The following is a 21,066-nucleotide window of genomic DNA, read 5'->3' as shown; positions in this document are numbered from 1 at the left end:
GATACGTACACTTAACACCCAGGAACTTCTCAGCAAGAACCTGAACATCCCATGGAAGGAGGCCGGGGAAAAAAATTAAGTTGTTAGAGCAGATTAAAATCTCAAGGGTATTCATTTAATCTCTGGATTAGAACTGAATAAAAGCATACAGATTGTGAATAATACTTATCCAAGAGTGTATTTTATTCTCTGACAAATTATTTTGTATACATCTAGCAGTATCCTAATGCAACAGAATTGTATTTGATTAGAAATGAAAAAAATCATAGTCCTTTTAAACTTTACTCATTCTCTGCCTTCCAATTTCACAGTATTTTTTCGTAACCTGCTAGTAGAGGATGTTTTAGGTCTTAAATGTCCCATATTAACAATGCAGAAAATGTCCTTCACAGAGTATGCTTTCAATACTTTAATCCTCTACTACCATTCTTTCATTATCTTTACCATTTCCAACCAAAAGATAGTCTTTTATGTTTAAATTACTCTTTTTTTTTTTTTTTTTTTCTTTAGCAGAATGGAGATTAGTGCTTCCCAGAGAAGGCAATCCCAACCCTGTGTTAAGGGACAAAACCTCTGATAGGTTTCATGTCAAAGTCCACATGCAAAATCTGTCTGGGGACAACTGGGCATCTCTACAGACACTAATCCCTATTCCCTGTTTTATCATGGGTGCAATCTCCCAAATTGCTGTTCTTACAGTTTTAAAGCTACAGACAAGTACGTCACAGTAGGGATATACCTTCGTGGTTGGATTCCTAAGTATTGCTTACATTGTTTTTTTCATACAGTAGCTTGGTTTTAACCAAGACGATTGTTTAGCTCTTGCCTAGAAAAAACAATTGGGAAAGGAAGGCATCACTGGAAAAATAAATTAATCAGTAGTTTATTGTAAATAAGATTCAGTATAACTATTCTACAAACTGCCACTACATTTGCATAAAAAGTTTGTAAATTCCCTTTAAAGCTTGTTAAGTAGATACGGAAGAGCTTCTGTATTAAAATGTTAAGCCACCAAGTTATTTTAATTACTAAAGTGGATAATAATGTGAAGAAAATGTGCTACTTCAAACTCACAAAGGCTAAACGCATTTAAATAATTGTCACTTCTAAGCATTCCTAGCAATAACTGTTGTGCTTTCTCTTGTACTGTACTAATTTCAAAGGTAACTGTTGTTTTCAGTGAGTGTTTTAACTTCTATTTCCATATGCTAAAGGGCTGATGTAGAAATCCAATGCTGGTTTTTATTTAAAAGAAAAAAGGTTATTTAAGAGCTTTTACTGTCTAACCCCTCCCCATTCTGCCGGTCCATAATTGTATGCAGATAGGAAAGATGTACCTAGATTAAAGTGATACTTAAACTGGGTCAAATGCAGACCTCTTGTCGTTCATCAGTCAGCTGGATACAGCTTCATTGATTTTAACGGCCTTTTGCCACATGCTGATTGTGGTGCATTTTTATGTAGGCTGGACGGTAAACAAAGCTAGTCCCACTTCCAACAAGCACACGGCAAGTGTTCAAACCAGGAACGTGCACAAGCTTACACACACTGCATCTGCAAGCACTTGAGCCCGTGGTCCTCTGGGCTACCCAGGGAAGGAATGAACCTTGTGGTTCACAGAGGGATATTTCCAAATTCCCTGTGAATCCTGCCATTACTTCCCCTTTTCTTGTCTGTCAGAATTTTTTGTTGGCACTTTCTTTTGGGAAGCTGGTTTAGCCTTTAGCTATGTGGCATGCTCACCCCTCCTTCCTACTAGTGGTTTTGCTTCATAAAGATGCTTAGTCTCTTCCCCTCCCCTTCTCTCCATGAACTCCTCTCCTAGAAGAGTAACGTCTCTTAAAGCAGGCTTTAAGATTATCTGGCTTGTGATGGACAGATCCCTGCATCTATGAGGGATGTGAAGCATTTTTCCTTTCCTTAGAGAGAAAAATATTTCAACAAAATGTTCCATGAGGTGTTCTTCCAAACTCAGGAAGAAGTCAGAGAGTGAGCTGTACTTGCAGTCAGGGCTACGTGGGGTCTGTGCTCTTCACCTGGCTACCGTGGAGGGTTGTCATCCTCAGGGAAAAAAACGGTGCTGTTGGAAACAGCAGGTTTTGCTCTGAAAACAGGTCAGCTTCTAGGAGATGCATTTTCTCTTCATCCTGTGCTACCTATACCTGATCCCAAGAAGCCACTAGCAAGGCCTGTGGTGCCTTCCTGACTGTAGCTAATAATACACTGTTCAGATGAACTAAACTACTGTTTATCGGTTGAACCACAGCATTTCCATCTGAGTTAAACTGAAAAGCCCTGTAATGTGTTTGAGTTCTTTTTTGAGTTCTTTCAACACTGCAGTTGAAAAGCTTATCCCATGTAAATAGACTAAAAACACTTGGTTATTTTTGCAAGATAAAGAAGGATGTAAACATTTAAATTAACTTTTAAATTAACACCATATTGGTCTACAATTTCCTTTGTCTTTTTGCTCAGTCTCTTTGTGACAGTGCAGTGTCTTTCATCAATGCCTGTGTAAAATTTGTTTGCTAATAATCAAAAAGAGTAATCTGTAAGCCATCAAAGCTCCCTTCTCCCTCCAAAAATGTTTTCTGTAGTCTAGCCAATAATTTTGCAAAATTTTACTGCTGTCGTGCAGCATCAGAAACTGCTCTATCCTCAGTACAAAGCTGTTAACAAGGCTGTTGCTCGTCTAACAGGCATTTATTGTTTCCACGTTTTAAGTGGTTTATCTGAGCTTGGAAATACTGTTAAAACATTTTGATCAATTTTAAGGATAACCCTGAACAGACGCATAAAATCAGGAAAGGACCCAGTCGTGCAAGGTGGAGTGCTCTGGCTCACCCCAAGACTCGCTGCAACAGTCATACCCTAATAATCTGCAGCATCCCTAGGGAAGATTTGTGTTCGTCAGAAAATGAATGTTGGGATCGCTCTGTAACAGTGCTTTGTGTCCCTGGTGATCCACAGCTACTGACCTCTAAACCTGCTGCTGCAAATAGGCCTGAAGTTCCCGCTACAGTCACTCTGTAGCCGTGATCCACTTCTACCATTTTTGAAAAGAAACTCTTTGACAGTCTGTAGGAAGGAAAAAAAAATAGCATGTCATTTATGTGCAAATAGGCCTATTAAACTGGTAAATCTGAATACATCTCCCTGCTGGGTCTCTTTTGCTGAAACTCAGCTGGGTCATTCACAGTCGTCGTTAGTTTCTAGTTTTAGCTGCAGGCTAGAAAAATTCTGGCTCCACAAATAAACTATGGCAGTTTCTTCCTTACTGCCCTTTTATCCATTCCCCGAATTTTGCATTTGGAATTTTTCATATTTCAAAAGACCAGTGTGTATGATTTGGCAGAAGGCAGATGCTCACAAAGATTTTTTTCAATGCCCTGTCAGTGTGCTGTTTTATTTTGATTGTCATAGTGCTCCACAGTGAAGTTGCTGACCCAACAGTTCAGAGAGATCTTTTCATGGCTTTCTTGATACACATCCTTTAAAAAAAAAAAAAATTATTACAAAATGTTATGCTGGAAAATTACAGTCTGTATTAGAAATTCCCTGAATATTGGAGGCATCTGGTGCTGAGTTTTTAGTTTTGGTTATTACGTCGGGAAGTCAGAGGCTGCATCCCAATTAAAGTCTGGATTTCTTCATATTCAGTTCTCATTTAAAAATAACCCTGAATGTAACAATGTAGCAGTTGGATGCTGGCATGTGAAATATTTAATTATCCCATGAGATTAACAAGGTCTTGTTTAGCAATTCAGAAGCATTTCTTCTTTCATCAGATTTCCCCTTCCTAGAGCAAAGAATGATTCTGTGCTTCCAATGAGGTGGAAGAAGCTAAAAGCAAGTCCCTGTGAAGGCTGGCATATAGTACAAAAGCGTTCTTCAGAAGTCATGATACTTTTTAAAAAGTGCACGTAACTGCCTTTTAACCTTTTACCTTCACTTTGGCCACCAGACAGAGTAACTGCTCCTGCGTGACTCACACAAGAGCACCTAGAGGGACACGGCACCGGAGGGGCTCAGCCCAGCACGCTCTTGCCTGCGGCTGCAGCGAATAACCACCCTGTGCAAGAAACGGGCATAGCCGTCCTGCGGACAAAAGTCCTGCTAATCAGCTGTGAAGCAGAGCTTTCACAGGCTGGCTGTTCTGACAGCAATGCCCCACAGAAGAGGTCCCTCCGCAAGTAAATAACAAGGAGAATTGGGACTTCAGTACGTTGGGACTTCTGCCGCCTCTTGAGGAACATCCTGAGTTCAGTGAGTCTTGCTACAGTGAGCCCTGACTGAGCTGAAGAACTCATCTAGCTAAAGAGATTTTTCAACGTGGTTCTGCCAAGGAGAATAAAACGCAGTGAAGTCAAATAAATTTGATACTAAACTCTGCTGCAGCTGTTTAACATCCCAGACCTTCCCATTTTTCCTTCCTTGCCAAGCTAGGCAACACAAATTACATTTGCAGTTCCTTTCACGTTGTGCATGTGACATGGGCTTGCAGCGTAACAAGATTAGTTTTCCCTGTAATCCTCTTAAAATGTCCTTCCTTTGATTGTCTTTTCATCTTTTGGTGTTCTGGAACTTGGATTAATGGGATTGAGATTTATTCCACAAGTCCTGTTTGATAAGCTGCTTTCAAGATTTAGTTGCCTACAAACACATTTAATTTGGAAAAAGCATTTTAATGGTAGCTGAATTATGCAGTGTTATGCCAAACGTGCTATAAGGCCTATATATGTACTTGCAGGGTGTATGTCTGTAGATACTAGACAAGGAGGTGAATAAAACAAGATAGGCTTACTCATTTCAGAGTGTCTAAAATATCTCAAGAAATGCTTCTCTAGGCAGATTTGCAGAGTCTTGGCTGTATGTTTGCAAACTAGCCAACAAATCGACCATGTGCCTTTTCTTGTTCTGATCACATTTCAAGCCCCATCCTTGAGCTACCCCTTCCATTGGTCCCACGGGACGTATTCCCCTCGCGATCAGCTTGATCTGGTCCCCCTATCACTGAATCCCTATTTAGTTTGTAGAAGCTCAATACCAAAGTGAAAGCTGGCTTGCTGAAGCACTGATGTGACAAGTCACACAACGCTAACACTTCATACAGCTCAGAGCGAGGGACTGAACAGCTATGCCTGGTGCCTTGGCACAATCACTGTGTATTTTACAAATGTAAAAACCCAAAGCATGGAGCAATTACATGATTTTGAGCCAGTCTAGACCAGAGCTGCTTTATTGCAGAACTCGTTGTTCAACTGCTGTGTTTAGCCCAAAAGACCACCCTGACAATGTAAAACTAGCATATGGCTTTGTGCCTTCCCCTACCTGTCCCCCTGCCTCTTAAACCTTTACTCCATTTCAACCTCATCTCTTTAGTTGGCCTTCTCCTAGTGACAAAAGTTCCTACTTTTCCCCCTGGAAGGGGGGGTCATGGCTGCAGAACATTATGAATCATACAGAGGCACCCCCTGCTATAGAGTGACCACCGGTGAAGGGTGAAACGCTGTGCTTGGCTGACCTTTCTGAACATGAACAGACGCACGCACTCTGCCTGAGTGCAGGACACTGAAAATACCTTCAATGTGTACTCGAGGATGTTATGTGGCAGGTCTCCACTAGATACGGACGACTGGATTCACACCTACTTCCAAGGTGAATTTATAGCTATAAAATCACCACGTGTGGCAGGGCACAGGTTACAAAGCCAGGCTGTTCTCATTCAGGGCACATCCTTTGCTCGCTATTTAGCCTCACGTCACTCAGTGGCAAACTATTTAACGCAATGCAATTTTCCTGTCTATGGACACCTAAAAGCAAAATAACTGCTGCTGTGATGTGTTCCCCAACCTGTGCGAGGTATCCCCCCCCGAGCTTGTGAAACACCGAAGTAACCGCTGGGCGACAGCCGGCCCAAACCTGGTGACACAAACTTGAGCTAAAACCACATCGACAGAGCCTGAGCTGGGAGAAACGCAGCGGTGGAAGCGGGCAGGCCTTGAACTGGGCTCCTGCTCCGGGTTAAGGTTGATGACAGGCTTGATGCTGCCACTGCATTTGCACATGCCTTTGGACAAGTCACTAAACAGCTCTGAACCCATTTTTTTTTTTCTTGTAAGAAGGAAAAGAAGAGAAAATTAAGATTTCCAAAGCCACACGCGCCCATCCAAATAAAACACGATAGAAGTGCCGATGCCCCAAGCCGGGGGCACCCGCAGCATTTGCTGGGTGTCACTGTCCCCTCACACAAAGCCCGGGCACAGCAGCCGCCCCGGGGCGGGCTGCAGGCCGCCATGAGGGGAGCGGGGCCAGGGAGCAGCGCCCCACCCTGCCCGCCCCCGCGAAATGGCGGCCCCGGCCGCCCCCGCTGCCGGGCTGCATTTCACGCCACCCCCCCCCACCGGCTTCGAGCCCGCCCGAGCGGGAAGGGGACGACTCGACTAAACGCACTGCCTCCCGGGGAGTGGCATCCCCTCCGCCGGGCCGGGGGGAGAGGCGGGCAGAGCAGCTCCCGCGGGCGGACCGAACGGCACCGCCCGACATGGCGGCGCCGGCGGCTCCCGCCCTCCCGCCTCAGCGCGGGCGGGGCCGGGGCGGGCCCCGCCGCCCCTATAAAGAACCTCGCGCGGCGCCTGCCGCCCTCTTGCTCAGGCCTGGCCAAGGTAAGTGCGGGTGCGGGCGGCGGGCTGGGCTCCTGGGGGCTGGCAGCTCCGCGCTTCCCCCCCTTCCCGGGGGCTCTCCGTGCCTGAGCCGGCTGTCGGTGGCCGCCGGCGTCGCCTCCCTCCCCGCCCGCTGGGGGAGCGGCCGGGCCGCGTGGGCTGGCGGCGTGGCCGCCTCCTCCGCTCGGCCTCGTGGCCCCCGTCCCCATGTGCTCTCCCTCGGGTTCCTGCGGCCCTTCCCGGGAAGGTCTAACAGCCGTGGGGGAGCGGGGACTCCCTGGTGCAGGTGATGACACTTTCCCCGTCAGAGCGACAGTGTTGATCTCTCGCTGTTAAAGCCAGATCACATCTGATGCACCAGCGGGAAGCGCCGCTGTGTCCCGCACCCTTGCGGGATCCGGTGCTGACTGTTCCCTGTGGCTTTTGCCTCCCAAAGCGGAGGGTGCAGGGCGCCGGGAGACCCGATGCCGCGGGATCAGGCCTGGGAGGAGGGCGGTTACCGGGTTTACTCCGCCATGCCCGAGCCTCCGGCAGGTGGGAATGGTAAGTCCTTAAAGTGACTGTTCCTCACTGGTTTAAAAATACGTTTATATAATTTTTAGTTTTTCAAGAGTTACTGAACTGCTTCTGCAATGCTTTGCCAGTCTGGTCTCTCTGGGGGCTGGAGAGCTGCGTGGGTTTGGCCATTAGCCTAGACGCGGTGGAGGGCCTCCTCCCGCAGGACCCTGCAGCCAGGCCCTTTGCGCCGCGTCCCGCTCCCCATGTGTCCAGCCGGGCGAGAAACCCGCAGCCCTGGAAGGGCGGTGGGTTGGCAGTTCCGCCGCTGGCAGTGCCTTGTGGCCGGGGGACACGGCCAGGCTGCGGGCAGGCGGGCGCGCTGCTGCCGCTCCGGCATGGCTGCGCCCTGGGAGAGGGGTTCCTGCCCTGGCCCTGCCGCTGGGTGAGCAGCAGCCATCGCCACGCGTGTTCCTGGCCGAGCTGTTCCTGGGGCCTGGCGGCCGCACGGCATTTTGCTGCTACGCGTGCGACCTTCTGCCTTCGCGTTGGGAAGGCAGCAGCCTCGCATGGCCATAAAGGCTGGGCCTGCAACTGGGCCTGCAAAAGCGATAACCTCTTATCTCTGCCTGCCTCCTCTTTTTGTGTTACGTCTGGCTTAGCCGTCTTATGCTCTACTCTGGAAGCCCCATACATCAGTGTTTTTTCTCTGGACTTTTGCAGTATTCCCCCTGTCCCATGTGCCTGTTGAGCATGCCAACTGGCCATCTCTTTTTGAGGAAGGATTTGCATAAATTCACTCATTGCTCGTGGGTCTGCTGGGGGAAGTGGGAGTGTGGCACAGCTGCCGTGGCTGTGCAGCCACCGAACTCCTGGGGACTCGCTGGTGTCAGTGATGACTGCATTCTTTCCCCTTCAGAGCGACAGTGTTGATTTCTCACTGTTCAAGCCAAATCATGTCTGATGCACCAGCGGGGAAGTGGCTGCTGTGTCCCACACCCAGGGAGGGCCTGGTGCTAATTGTTCCCTTTGGTTTTACTTGTAGGGTGCTGCAAAATCAGTGGGGATGTTGAGGCTCTTGGAGACCTGATGTGATGGCTGTAGCTGGCAGTGATGATCTGCGTGATGAGGGCAGTTGCCTGGTTTGCTCCACCATGCCTGAACCTCTAGCCAGTAAGAATGGTAAGTCCTTAAAGTAACTGTTGATCATTGGTTTAAATTAAATTAAAAAAAAAAAAAAAGGCGGGGGAAGGGGAACACAAGGTTTTCCTCATGCAGAAACAGTGCAACAAGGTCCTTTGTGCCTCATGTTGCTCCTGTTCCAGCATGTCCAAAGTGGTAGGTGTGGCTCATGACCAGGAGCTATCAGGGCAGGGATCTGCAAGCTGCACCAGTGTGGGCTAAGCTGGAGCAGGATGGTGGTTAACAGCTCTGTCCTGTTTTTATTTCCCTGATGCATTGTGTTCAGAGAGCTCATTTTAAGAAATGCCCTGCATGGAGATGTGTGTCATCTGCTCAAAGCAGCTGCCCCAGTAAGGGACAGGAACCATCCTGGGTGAAATGTGTCCTTTGGAAGAGAAGTGCGGTTGTGTCTTTTCTGCCCTGCCCTTGCTGGCCAACTTGAGGGAGTGTGAGGGGACAGCAGGTGTTCAGCGTTTCCTGGTGGCCATATGTGTGCATGGCTCTGCCACTTCCTCTGCTGTTAGTTCACTCGGTCCCTGCAGATTTGGGGGAAGTGGGAGTGTGGCACAGCTGCCGTGGCTGTGCAGCCACCGAACTCCTGGGGACTCGCTGGTGTCAGTGATGACTGCATTCTTTCCCCTTCAGAGCGACAGTGTTGATTTCTCACTGTTCAAGCCAAATCATGTCTGATGCACCAGCGGGGAAGTGGCTGCTGTGTCCCACACTCAGGGAGGGCCTGGTGCTAATTGTTCCCTTTGGTTTTACTTGTAGGGTGCTGCAAAATCAGTGGGGATGTTGAGGCTCTTGGAGACCTGATGTGATGGCTGTAGCTGGCAGTGATGATCTGCATGATGAAGGCAGTTGCCTGGTTTGCTCCGCCATGCCTGAACCTCTAGCCAGTAAGAATGGTAAGTCCTTGAAGTAACTGTTGATCATTGGTTTAAATTAAATTAAAAAAAAAAAAAAAGGCGGGGGAAGGGGAACACCTTTCTGGAAGGGAGTTCCTCCAAAAAGTCTTTGTCCCTGGAGACTTGACTGACCTATAAATTTGAGCATTAGCCTGAGCATTGTAGAGGTGAAAGCACATAAGTTCCTCATGTGGAAGCATTGCAACAAGGTCCTTGTTCCCCTTGCTGGTCAACTCAAAGGAGTGTGAGGGGACAGCAGATGTTCAGCATCTGGTGGTGGCCATATGTGTGCATGGCGTTTCCTCTGCCATTAGTTTATTCAGTCCCTGCAGATCTGCCGGGGGAGGTGGGAGTGTGGCACAGCTGCCGTGGCTGTGCAGCCACCTAACTCCTGGGGACTTGCTGGTGTCAGTGATGACTGCATTCTTTCCCCTTCAGAGCGACAGTGTTGATTTCTCACTGTTCAAGCCAAATCATGTCTGATGCACCAGCGGGGAAGTGGCTGCTGTGTCCCACACCCAGGGAGGGCCTGGTGCTAATTGTTCCCTTTGGCTTTGCTCTTAGGGCTCTGTGAAGACAGTGTTGAGGCTCTTGGAGACCTGATGTGATGGTTGTAGCTGGCAGCAATTGTGTCGTGAGGGCAGTTGCCTGGTTTGCTCCACTATGTGTGCCACTCTGGCAGGGGAGAATGGTAAGTCTTTGATCCAGCAATGTTCACTGGTTTAAATTAAATGAAAAGAAAACAAAAAATGGAGGGGGTCAGAAACCACCTTCCTGTAGTGGAGTTGGTTCTGCAGTGCTTTGACAGGTCAGTGTCCCTGGAGATTTGACAGATGTGTAGATTTGAGCATTGCAGCAGGGGCCCTTTAAGTCTTGGACCAGAGTATCAACACCTGTTGAAAACTCAAGTTTTCTATTACCTTCTTTCCTGCAGGGATTAATAGCTTGTCAGTTGTTGTGGACCTGAAGATTTTTCAAACGTAAGTGGTTGACTTTTAATGTTCAGCAGAACAGCATCTGTCATGATGGCTTCAGACTTTTTTGCCCACCAGATTGGCAATGCTGATGGAAACTTCTGTTTTATCCAGATTGACTGATTCCACAGATGCAAGATGCTTTGATTCCTCATGTGGCTGTATATTGAGGCTACATGTCTGTTGCAGGGGAAACTACATGTATGCTGCATGCTTTGAGGGCGGGCAGCACTGGAGGGTGCTGTCTGCACATACTGTAGTAACACTGATCATGTAATGCAATCTGACATGCGTATAAGACCTGAGGATCAGAAGTGAAAGAATTATTGCTTTCAGAAGATCTCAAGTAAATGGCAGAGAGCTCTGACAGGTTTCAATTTAAGGGCATAAGCATATCTTTTATTTTGCCCCATTTAAGCAGTGTTAAAACGAGATGCTTCTTACAGAGTCTGGCAGCTTTTGTTCTTGATCTTATTTTTCTTTTTTTCTCTCTCTGAATGGGAGGTTCCCAATGCCTTGGAGATGTGTGGGTGAAAGTTGACTTCCAGCAATATGTCTATTTGCAAGAGAGGGATTGGTTTTGTGTTCTTTTTCTTACTTTGTTTTTTTTATAGAAGATTGGCGATGACATATTCTGAAAACTTGGCTGTCAGGATTTCACTAATGCTCTAGAAAATGTGCTTAATATAGGACCTTCATTGGATAAACACCTATTGTCACTGGCTTCATTCAGTTACAGCCTTGTGTTGTTCAGGTGCCGGTTGTGCAGCTATTGTATCTCCAAGGAGGCTAAAGTCTCCTTGGTAGCATGTATGTATGAATTCAAAAGGAGTGTGAGTGTTCTGTGTCAGATGGTAAAGCTGGTAGAATTGACTGAATATATTACCCTGTCACTCTGCTCAGTCAGCTTCCCCAGGTTCTATCAAGCACAGCTCTAAAAGCTCACGTAATACACACAATACAGTTTGGAGTGCTCCTGTTCGTAGTGCTCGGCAGTGGAGTTTTTGCTGTTGCAGAGCAACCCTCTTTGTCAAATAGTTTGGGGGGGATTTGGAAGGTATATATTTGCGATGTGAGGTGGAGTGGACTGACAAAATGTTGGCTGTTTTTTTGACAGGTTGAGATTTGTCAGAAGTTGTCCTGGGACCTGCTGTGATTTCGGTGTACTAGCAGAAAGCTGTCTTCTGCTAATGATGTCCCTCTCCATGCTGCTGCGTGTGATCCCTTGTCCAAGCTACAGCATTCACATCACCCTGCAACAGCTCTGGTCTTTCTCAGAGCTAGTGGGAGTGATCAGTTGCTGTCCCGCCATCTTACAGAGGGTTTTTCTTTCCCTTGGTATGAGGCATTTAAGTATAATGGATTCTAGAACTTGCTGCATGTTTAGTGTAATTGGATGCTTTTGTCTGCAAGGGCTGCATTCACCACCTGACAGCTCGTGTTATCCTACTACAATCATTAAAACTAAGGAAGCCTTTCCTTGGAGGGCAATTGTCGAGTGTGGGAGGATGGCCTGCTGTGTAAGGGGTGGGGGGACTCCTGTTTTGGGTTTCCCCTCTCATCCAGAAAGCTTTACTAATGTATCATTGGCAGCCTGTAAAGTGGGGAAGGGGCTTCTTGGATGCTGTGGCACAGTGTGTGTTTCTGTACTGTGTAGAGCTTATTTTTAATAAAATCTGAATACTGCGTGAATTCAGCTGGTGGCTAAAATTCTCTTTACACACCTACATCCCCTAATTGTTTTGGGGAGTTAGATGGCAACAGTGCTTCTGTAGTGATGGCTTACATGGAGCTGCCTGCTGCCTCCAGCTAGGGGAAAGGGACATGATCTTATGGCAATACAGCTTCACATACCCTGAAGAAAAAGTGCCTATCTGAGGTTTGTGGCTGCTGCTGTGCTGCCGGAAGCATCACTAGGGCAGTTTTGTGTATGTAATAGTTGGGTGCTAAAGGTCGACAACAGGCCTGTCTTCTGGAGTTAAACATGCGTAGTCTGCACTTTACCTCTATTTGAACAAGGGCTCTGCCTTTGCTTCTCCCTTAGATCCTGTGGGGAGCAGCTCGTGTAAAACATAAATCAGTGGGGACTTGAGCTGCCCTGGTAAAAGGTGTAGATTAGCACATTGCCAAGTAAGTCACTGGCTTTGCAAATTCTTCCATACGTGAATCTTACAGAAAAGTGACAGCAGTCTGGGGAGGAAAGGAAGCTGATGTCAGCTTCTGTGAGGATTTGGACATTTTCTTCACGCAGTGTCTTCAGCTAGTGGGAATTGAGTGTGCTTCTGGCTGAAGAGACTTAGTGGCAGATGCTCATTCAGATCCTGCAGTCTTCCCCTGGATGCTGTTTGGCAAACTTCCAGGTTTGCAGAGCAGGAGAATCAAATATGGATTGTACATAAATGCTGAAGTAGGGAACCACTAAACAATAGGAAGCTAAAGGTTTTCTTAACACCTAATTTCCTAATACCAGAGAGGTAGTCGAGAGTCCTAAAATGTACTGCTTTCTGTACCTCTGATTTTCATATCCCAGGTCAATTGGCCGTACACATCTGGCCTCCTGAGGGGTGAGAATATCAATGCACCTGTGGTGTGTAATGTAGAGGGCTTGAACGGTGGTGAGTCTGTTCTGCCGGGAGGGCGAAGGCATTCTCCATCTGCTGTGCCCATTAGCCTGGCAGTCGGGAGTGGTGTCTGCACAGTCAGATGGGCCTTGGCAGATGTCTCATGCAGGTCCTGGTCTAGTAGCACTTGTATACCCCACTGGCAATGCAAATTAAGTTAATAGCCCCTTCACATCAAGCTGATGTGAAGAATTGGGTTATATATTAACTTGCAGTGTCTCAGACAGCAGGTTCACATTCAAACCCCAGGGCTAATGATGGAAGTAGCTGTTCTCCATGTGCTGCGGTTGGGAAGTAGTGCAGCAGGTATGTGCATTAGGGATGGGGTTAAGAACCAATCTCCCTGCAGCCTCATTAAGTTCCTGAGGAGCAGGGCCACCTGGCAGCTGTTGAAGGTTCTTGCATTGGTAGTTCTGGGCCTGTGGAAGCCTGTAACTGATGGGTCATACATGCTGAGTACCAACTGAGGGACTGCTGCCTGAAAGCAGCTGGGTGCACAGGCAGGGGTTGCAGTGAGCTAGCTAGCCCAAGGGTGACAATTCTGCTTGAAGTAGCTGAAGGGCAAAAGTGACGCGTGGATAACAGGCTGAGGAAATGTTTAAGGAATAATTTCCTGCAGCATTTGAAGTATTGCTGTGTTATTTTTACTGCCTGGTAGCAATAGCCTAATTAATACTCTAATGGATTGGAAGTTGTTTACAGCAAATACAAGTCTAGAAGGTATTTCTGCTACTTAAAAGCATAAATAACAGTTTCAGTGGTTATGGGAAGGGATTTGGTGTCTGAGCCGATAGTGGCCTTCGGCATATATGTTTAGTAGGAAACAGCAAAGATGAAAAATTAGCGATTAATCGGCATCCAAAGCAGTCTTCCATTAAACTGGGTAGAGATTTTTCTCATTCAATTAACGTAAGCAGCATAATCTCTTGAAACAACATATTGATAAGGGATCAGAACTGCTGCTAATATAATTACTTTCATAATCTAGTGAGCATACCTACCAGCAAGTGTACTTTAGGGAATGGAGAGTGGTGGTTGTCCAGTGGGAGCTGTAAGGACAGAGGCAGCTGGAACACGTTCTTTGCATGTTTTATTACCTCTCCAAGAAAAGTTGCTCAGGTCAGGATTCAAGCACTGCTGCTAGTGCACATGTGCATAGGGATGGAAGACAAAACTGAAGAGAACTGACCCACTGCAGGCAACCTGTGCATGCTCTCTAGTCCGGATACAGGGGCTAGTTGTATGGAGGAACTGAACTGCAGGGGATGAACTGAGCCTGGAGATCTCTGACCTGGCAGCTGTAGGGGGTGCTGTGTGCATGCGTTCCCCAAAGCTCAGTAAGGGCCAGATGGAGTTTCTGCATCGAACTGTCCGTTTGTTTGAGTTGTTCTGTGTGTGTATGTAGTCAGGATGCTTTCACCTTATCACTATAGCAGTGTACTGTAATAAACCTCTGGACCAGTGGTCATTAGCTTATCTGTAAGAGCAAGAGTGTGACAAAGTGGGGGCAAACCCTGAAAGTAACATCTGAACTTGTCAGAGGCTTTTATTTAGAGGAGCAGAGGTGGAGGAATTCTGTATGGATAGTTTTTTGCTTCAAAGCTTTCATCTGCCGGAGTTTCTGATATGCCTGCAAGCAGCTGGGTACCTTAGGTGTGGCTTCATTTTACATCTGGGTAGATGTTTTTGGTCTTTATGTTGTTTTTGCTGGAACTAGTTTGGGTCTAGAGATCATCCCCTGGTATTCCTTCCACACCTTTGCTCCAAATTCCCACGTACCATGCTCAAAAATGTGATTATGGCTGCATTTACCAAAAGTCTGTCTGGTCAGAGTTTCAGGAAAATGAAGATATATGGTAGGTGCAGCTGGTAAACGCAGACTAGGGGTCATGTTATTTAGTACCGTAACAACTTTTTTTCTGTTACACAGAATATCCTACCTTCTGCTGCTTCTCCAAACACCCTTGGTAATGGAGAGCTGGCTGAACTTGACTGTGGGCAGCTGTGGGCTCAGCAGTGTGGTATGCTATGAGATCAGATAATTTTCCTGTGTGTAACCATGAGCTATTAAAAAACTTGAGCTGCAGTGGACTTCCTAGAACAACTGCGTTACAGCCAAGTAATGAAGTAGGCCTCCCAGTTAATAGAGAAACCATCAAACAAACTTTATTGTCTATACCAAGCATGGAGGTAAGATTACACTATTTGAAAATCTCGTGATATAGCCCTATGATAAAAGATGAGGGGGAGGGAGGTTGAGTCCTGAGTTTAAAGCAATTTGCAGCTCTCCTCAGCTGTCCTTGGCATTTGTTGCCCCGTTGCTTACCTGACTTCTGCAGGCACTGGTCGACTCCTGAGTGTGTCTGCTGGGTGGTTTGAATGAGGAGATGAAGGCCAAGATGTATGTTTTGGACAAAGGCTGACTTACAGCTTTTTCTCTCACAGAGAGCTCCTTACTAGCTCTCAGAGGCCAGCAAAGGATAATTGCAGCATGTCCAGAGCTCATATTCTGCTGCTGTGAAGTGGCTGAAGGAAGGCAGAATTGTCAGTTCTGTCAGTTATAGCAGGAATAGACAATGCTGTATGTACTTGTGTAACTTTCTGAAACTGAAATCTGGAGTCACTCCCTGGGCTGGTATGTTGAAGCAAATGTTTACTTTTCTCAAACAGCTCTGTTTCTTGGTGCCACGAGCATTTGAGAGGAAAATAGCACAGATTATTTCTCTGTCTGATTAATAGACGTGTTTTCATACACAGTGAGAGGTTTAACATTTATATTCCCAAAGACTCAGGCATCTTTTTGACTACATGGTGATTATTATATTCTTTTTAGACCCATCTGTTAAGCGGCTGCATTAGCTTATGGAATAGCACAGTCCATTTACAAATTGCTGCTTCTACTTTCCGCCTTATTTCCTCTGCCTCCATCTCTGCTCAGTGATAGATTAAGTATTCCAATACATCAGCTGTGTTGACAGGCTAGATATTATCATAGAATTGTTTAGGTTGGAAGGGACCTTTAAGATCATCGCGTCCAACCATAACACTGTCAAAACCACCACTAAGTCGTGTCCCTCAGCACCATGTCTACCCGTCTTTTAAATACCTCCAGGGATGTAGGGTGAATAATGGACAGCAATGAAGCGAAACTTGGTTTTGTGATCACCCTAGGAAGATCCAGATTTCAGGAGACTCAGACTGCCCCACAGGCAGTAAGGGGAAGACTTTTTTTGAAGCAGAGTGTTTCTTTCTCCCACAGCATCCAGTCTTTTAGAGATGTTTTGCAGCTACAGACTTCTCTTCCTCTTCCACCCTTTTTGCCAGATCCCTTGCAGTGGAGGGGTGAAGCCAAGTGTCTTAGTTCAGCCTGAGTCTGTTTTGGCGCTGTGGGAACTGCTGGTTTGTGTTACAGCACAAGCAGTGGGTTCCCAGGCACTTCCCATCCAAGTGCTGGGCACAGGGTGCAGATAGGGCCAAGGCCCTTTGGCGCTGCACCGTCTGTCTTCTGGCAGCCTTTATCTTGCAGAAAACTGCAGTTTATGTCCCTCTGCCCCGTGCCGTGACTTTTCTTGCTCAGACCTGGCTGATGCTCAGGTTCAGCTCACTGTGTAGAGGGAGGACTTGTGCTCTCTCAGCAGGGTGAAGGGAGAGGGGACAGTGAGAGCTCTGGCTTTCTGCTGCATACACCATCAAAATCTCCCCTTTGCCCCATGATACCTACCTGAGACTGATGCGAAAGCCTTCTAGATCATTCCACAGTAAATTAAACTCTGGAGAAAAGTGCTGGGAATGGTTCTCTTCACGTTTACACAAATAGGTACTCTGGGGTCTGAAGAAATTCTGTTTATCTGTTTCTCTGCTCAGTGCCAACATGAGGCTGGCGAGGGCTGGATGCAGCACCTGCCATAGGCCTTCTAGTGGCTGAAATTGGCTCAAGTCTCTTATAATGTGGATGGGGAACACCTGGCAGCTTGCAGGTAGTAACAGAGTTGTCTTGGTGATGGGTAAAATTATTCTTTGTGCTAGACCATATTCATGGTGTAAAGTGAAGCAATTCCATTATATTCCCTAAGATTGATTTGGGTTCATGAAAACAAGTTCAGGACAATTTTTGTCTGTGTTACCTGAGAATCTGCCTGATTTCTTTAGTGTTATATTTAGAAAAATGCCCACTGGATACTCTGCACTTCACTGTGCCTGTCGCTTTCTCTGTTCAGTTTCGAATGCTGTGGCTAGGTCACCTTGAAGTCTTCCCTCTAGTGTTGAGAATAAGCTTGACTTCCTTAGTCTTTTCTCAAAGCAAATATTAAAGCCAGGGGCTGTCCTCATTTATCTGCTTTGCGCAGACTCCCTTGGGTTCATGTAACCTTCCTCAGCAAGGATGTCCAGGCCCAGAAAGGCTTCTCGAGATGTTGTCTCAACATTGACTGCGTGAAGCAGCAAAGCATGTTTTCCATCTCAACAGGGCAGCAGGTGTTCTTCCAGCGGGCTGAGGAGGCTCAGCTGGTGCATGAGGGTGGTAGGTAAGCAGATGCAGCCCCACGTGGTGCTGCTTGCCCAGATGGATTCCCTGAAGCCCGTTCCTGAAAGCCGCTGTCTGAAGGTGGGGTGGTCTGTCAGCACCCAGGGGCTGGCCCGCAGTAGCACACATGCTCTCTGCTCTGCCCATGCTCGCATTTCCCGCTGTGGGTGGCCGTAATGTCTTCAACAGCCTACTGCTGCTGGTTCAGGGCTGCTCTTTAATTGAAAGGGTGAGGCTTATGCTTTTGATCCTCCCACAGATACTGGAATGCTTGCACATCAGTCCAGGATACAGCCTGGCCTGTAGGCAGCAGCTAACTTCTGGGTAGCATTTCTTAGTGAGAAGAAATATTAAACTCTACCTCTGCCCTTGTTTAGCAGCTTGGAGCATGTGCGCTTTCTTTGTGCTGCACAAGTGCAGCAATGGTAGACGTTGCCTTACCCCCACCAATTTTCCCAAATCCATCTGGAGAATTTAATGGCCTGCTGATGAAGAAAGATGGTTGCTATCTCATGCAAATGGTTGCAAACCATCTGCAGGCTCACAAGAGTGTTACTGTAATTGTTACACGTTACACTGGCTTAGTCTCCATTCATGTTTGCAAGGATTTTGTCTACCAAGAGGAGATAAAAACTTATTTTTTCCCTGAGATACAGCACTCATGGGGGCAGGTCTGTCTTGAGAGTGAATCCATTTTTCAGCAGATGTGGATCAAGCCCTTGACACCAGCAACTGAAAACAGACTTTCCCTTTGAGTATTCACTGTCACTTTTTTACAGCAGGGTATTTATAGGTGCAATTTTCTTGGAAATCTACAGAGGAGGACTGGAAGTGTCTGAGAAATTTTGTTAGTCAGCAATTTATGTTGCTGTGGAAACACCTTGGTAGGGCTTGGGAAAACTGCCTGGAAAAAAAGGTGGTTGCCAAAGGTGCTAACAGCAATGTGCATCTCTTGTTAATTCCTAGCTTACTGAAACCTGTGCATAAGGTATATGCTTCACAACAGCTACTGTTGTGTCATGAGGGTGACACATATTTTGTGCTGCTGGTCATGATTTCCTTCTGTAAACCGTCTCTGTCACTCCTCTGAACTATGACACACGCTCCTTGCCAGTCTTTCCTCTGATCCTGGATGATATTTACCTGGACCTGAGCAAAGCCTTTGACACTGTCCCGCATGACATTCTGGTCTCCAAGCTGATAAAATATGGGTTTGATGGACTGACAATTCAGTGGATAAAGAACTGGCTTGACGGCCGCACCCAAAGAGTGGCTGTCAATGGGTCCATGTCCAAGTAGAGGCCAGTGACAAGTGGAATCCCTCAAGGATCAGTACTGGGACCGATCTTGTTTAACACCTTCGTCAGCGACATGGACAGTGGCATGGAGTGCACCCTCAGCAAGTTTGCCGACGACACCAAGCTGTGTGGGGCGGCTGACACGCCGGAGGGAAGGGATGCCATCCAGAGGGACCTTGACAGGCTGGAGAGGTGGGCCCATGCCAACCTCATGAAGTTCAACAAGACCAAGTGCAAGGTCCTCCATCTGGGTCGGGGCAATCCCAAGCACCGATATAGGCTGGGCAGTGACTGGCTTGAGAGCAGCCCTGAAGAAAAGGACTTGGGGGTGCTGGTAGACGAGAGGCTCAACATGAGCCGTCAGTGTGCGCTAGCAGCCCAGAAAGCCAATTGTATCCTGGGCTGCATCAGGAGAAGTGTGGCCAGCAGGTCGAGGGAGGTGATTCTCCCCCTCTACTCGACTCTCGTGAGACCCCACCTGGAGTACTGCGTCCAATTCTGGAGCCCCTACTACAAGAGAGATATGGACGTGCTGGAATGTGTCCAGAGAAGGGCCACAAGGATGATCAGAGGGCTGGAGCACCTCTCCTATGAGGACAGACTGAGAGAGTTGGGGTTGTTCAGTCTGGAGAAAAGAAGGCTCCAAGGAGACCTCAGAGTGGCCTACCAGTATCTTCAGGGGGCCTACAAGAAAGCTGGGGAGGGACTTTTTAGGATGTCGGATAATGGTAGGACTAGAGGGAATGGATTAAAACTAGAGATGGGTCGATTCAGACTGGACGTTAGGAAGAAGTTCTTCACCATGAGGGTGGTGAGACACTGGAACAGGTGGCCCAGAGAGGTGGTGGAAGCCCCATCCCTGGAATTTTTTAAGGCCAGGCTGGATGGGTCTCTGAGCAACCTGATCTAGTGGGAGGTGTCCCTGCCCATGGCAGGGGGCTTGGAACTAGATGGTCTTTAAGGTCCCTTCCAACCCTAACAATTCTGTGATTCTATGATTCTATGCTGGGTACCAAAGTGGTGTTGAAATCCTCGTGATTGAGGTTGCTGGCTGTAAAGGTAAGTTAGCAACATCAGTGGGGGCGAGAGGGATGCTGATGAGGTCTCACATCTCAAAATGAGTTACAGTGACTTGGTGAATGTATTTGCACACAAACCTGGCTTCTTTTTTCTAGCAGTGCTAACCAGGTAGACCTGCTGTTACACTTTGGCAAGTGGAAGGCTTGGTGAGGAAGTGTCAGCTTCCAAGTCATCTTGTTAGTTTGTAAAACAGATACAAATGTGCCCCTTGGAGTTCTTTTACAAGAATAAATAAATAAATACCAAGGTATTAAACATAAACATACACATGGAAACTGGTAATAGCTGAAGTGAATTAGGTATTTGATTGTCCGTGTATTTCTTCATGAACAGTGAACACACATGTGAAAGACCTACCAGGAAAGGGCATGTATAAGGGTGATTTTGAGGTTGACCAGGAAGTAGTTGAAGCCAATTGTATGTCTTGGTGTCACCGATTGACCCGCTTGTTGGAGATCTGAGATACAGATAGGGAAACAAAAGAACACAGTTAATTTCCAAAAATATATTCCAGATTCATTGACAGGAATGGGAGTGAATGGACCCTGAATGCCAGATGTAGCACTGACATACAAGGAGACTAACGCTTCGTCACGTTCTGTGTCACAGGGGTATATGGAGGTGGAAGGAGCTGTGCAGTTGTTATGAACTGAGTTGAAGTCACTGATTCAGTTCATCAGGGCTGGCAGAAAGAGTCAGATTTTTTTTCCATAAATATGGATTCCTCAATGTCTTGGCCACAGCGTTTAAAACCACCATGCCCAGCCCCTTCAGCGAAGGGATGGCAGATGACCAATGTCCAGCGGCTACAAGCTGGCTGCATGGATGGGGCCAGGCATCAGAAAAGCCTTTATGGATAATTTTTCTTGCATCTCCTTTTCCAAACCACTGAGTATCGCTATGGGTTCAAGACGTGATTATCGACGTGATTATAATTTTTAAAATCTGAATTTCACACATAGAAGTTTCCTCGAGATTTAGATTTGTGGTGCTTGTGAGCTGCTTTTGTGGCTCCCCTTTCTTTGGCAATGTTGAATACTATTAAACATTATTGTCATTATCGGCAGAGATACAAAAGGAATATTCAGAGATAGTATTAAGATGATTTGCGCTTATAATGCCAATTTCTTGGACTTATTAGGAATGTTATTAAAAGTCCTTTCAGAATGTCATTATATAAAATCTAGTGACCTCTTCTGTCATCCAGACGTCTACTCCTGACTGCTTTCTTTAAGGCTGTGAGTCAGACAGTGTTGATAGCAATGCTATGCTGCAGATGGAACAGAAATGTACAGCACTTCTATTAATTTTTAAAGCGGCTTGT

At 46.8% G+C, this 21,066-nt stretch overlaps 1 long non-coding RNA gene and 4 other non-coding genes across 5 annotated transcripts; all 5 read left to right on the top strand.

Moving 5' to 3' along the window:
- The first annotated feature begins 6,938 nt into the window (after positions 1–6,938).
- On the top strand, positions 6,939–7,024 carry LOC141750532 (small nucleolar SNORD12/SNORD106). Its single transcript, XR_012589692.1, has one exon. It is a non-coding gene; the product is annotated as a small nucleolar SNORD12/SNORD106 (small nucleolar RNA).
- Positions 7,025–8,039: 1,015 nt separating this feature from the next.
- Positions 8,040–8,130, top strand: LOC141750531 (small nucleolar SNORD12/SNORD106). Its single transcript, XR_012589691.1, has one exon. It is a non-coding gene; the product is annotated as a small nucleolar SNORD12/SNORD106 (small nucleolar RNA).
- An 817-nt stretch (positions 8,131–8,947) lies between these two features.
- LOC141750530 (small nucleolar SNORD12/SNORD106) lies at positions 8,948–9,038 on the top strand. Its single transcript, XR_012589690.1, has one exon. It is a non-coding gene; the product is annotated as a small nucleolar SNORD12/SNORD106 (small nucleolar RNA).
- A 71-nt stretch (positions 9,039–9,109) lies between these two features.
- On the top strand, positions 9,110–11,477 carry LOC141750342 (uncharacterized). The gene is made up of 4 exons (XR_012589642.1): positions 9,110–9,247; positions 9,812–9,938; positions 10,182–10,227; positions 11,339–11,477. It is a non-coding gene; the product is annotated as an uncharacterized LOC141750342 (long non-coding RNA).
- On the top strand, positions 9,649–9,739 carry LOC141750528 (small nucleolar SNORD12/SNORD106). Its single transcript, XR_012589689.1, has one exon. It is a non-coding gene; the product is annotated as a small nucleolar SNORD12/SNORD106 (small nucleolar RNA).
- Positions 11,478–21,066: the final 9,589 nt, after the last annotated feature.

This window comes from Larus michahellis, chromosome 12 (genome assembly GCF_964199755.1).
Source record: "Larus michahellis chromosome 12, bLarMic1.1, whole genome shotgun sequence".
Taxonomy (NCBI): domain Eukaryota; kingdom Metazoa; phylum Chordata; class Aves; order Charadriiformes; family Laridae; genus Larus; species Larus michahellis.
Note: the sequence above shows the minus strand (reverse complement) of the source record. Positions and strands in the feature narration are given on the sequence as shown.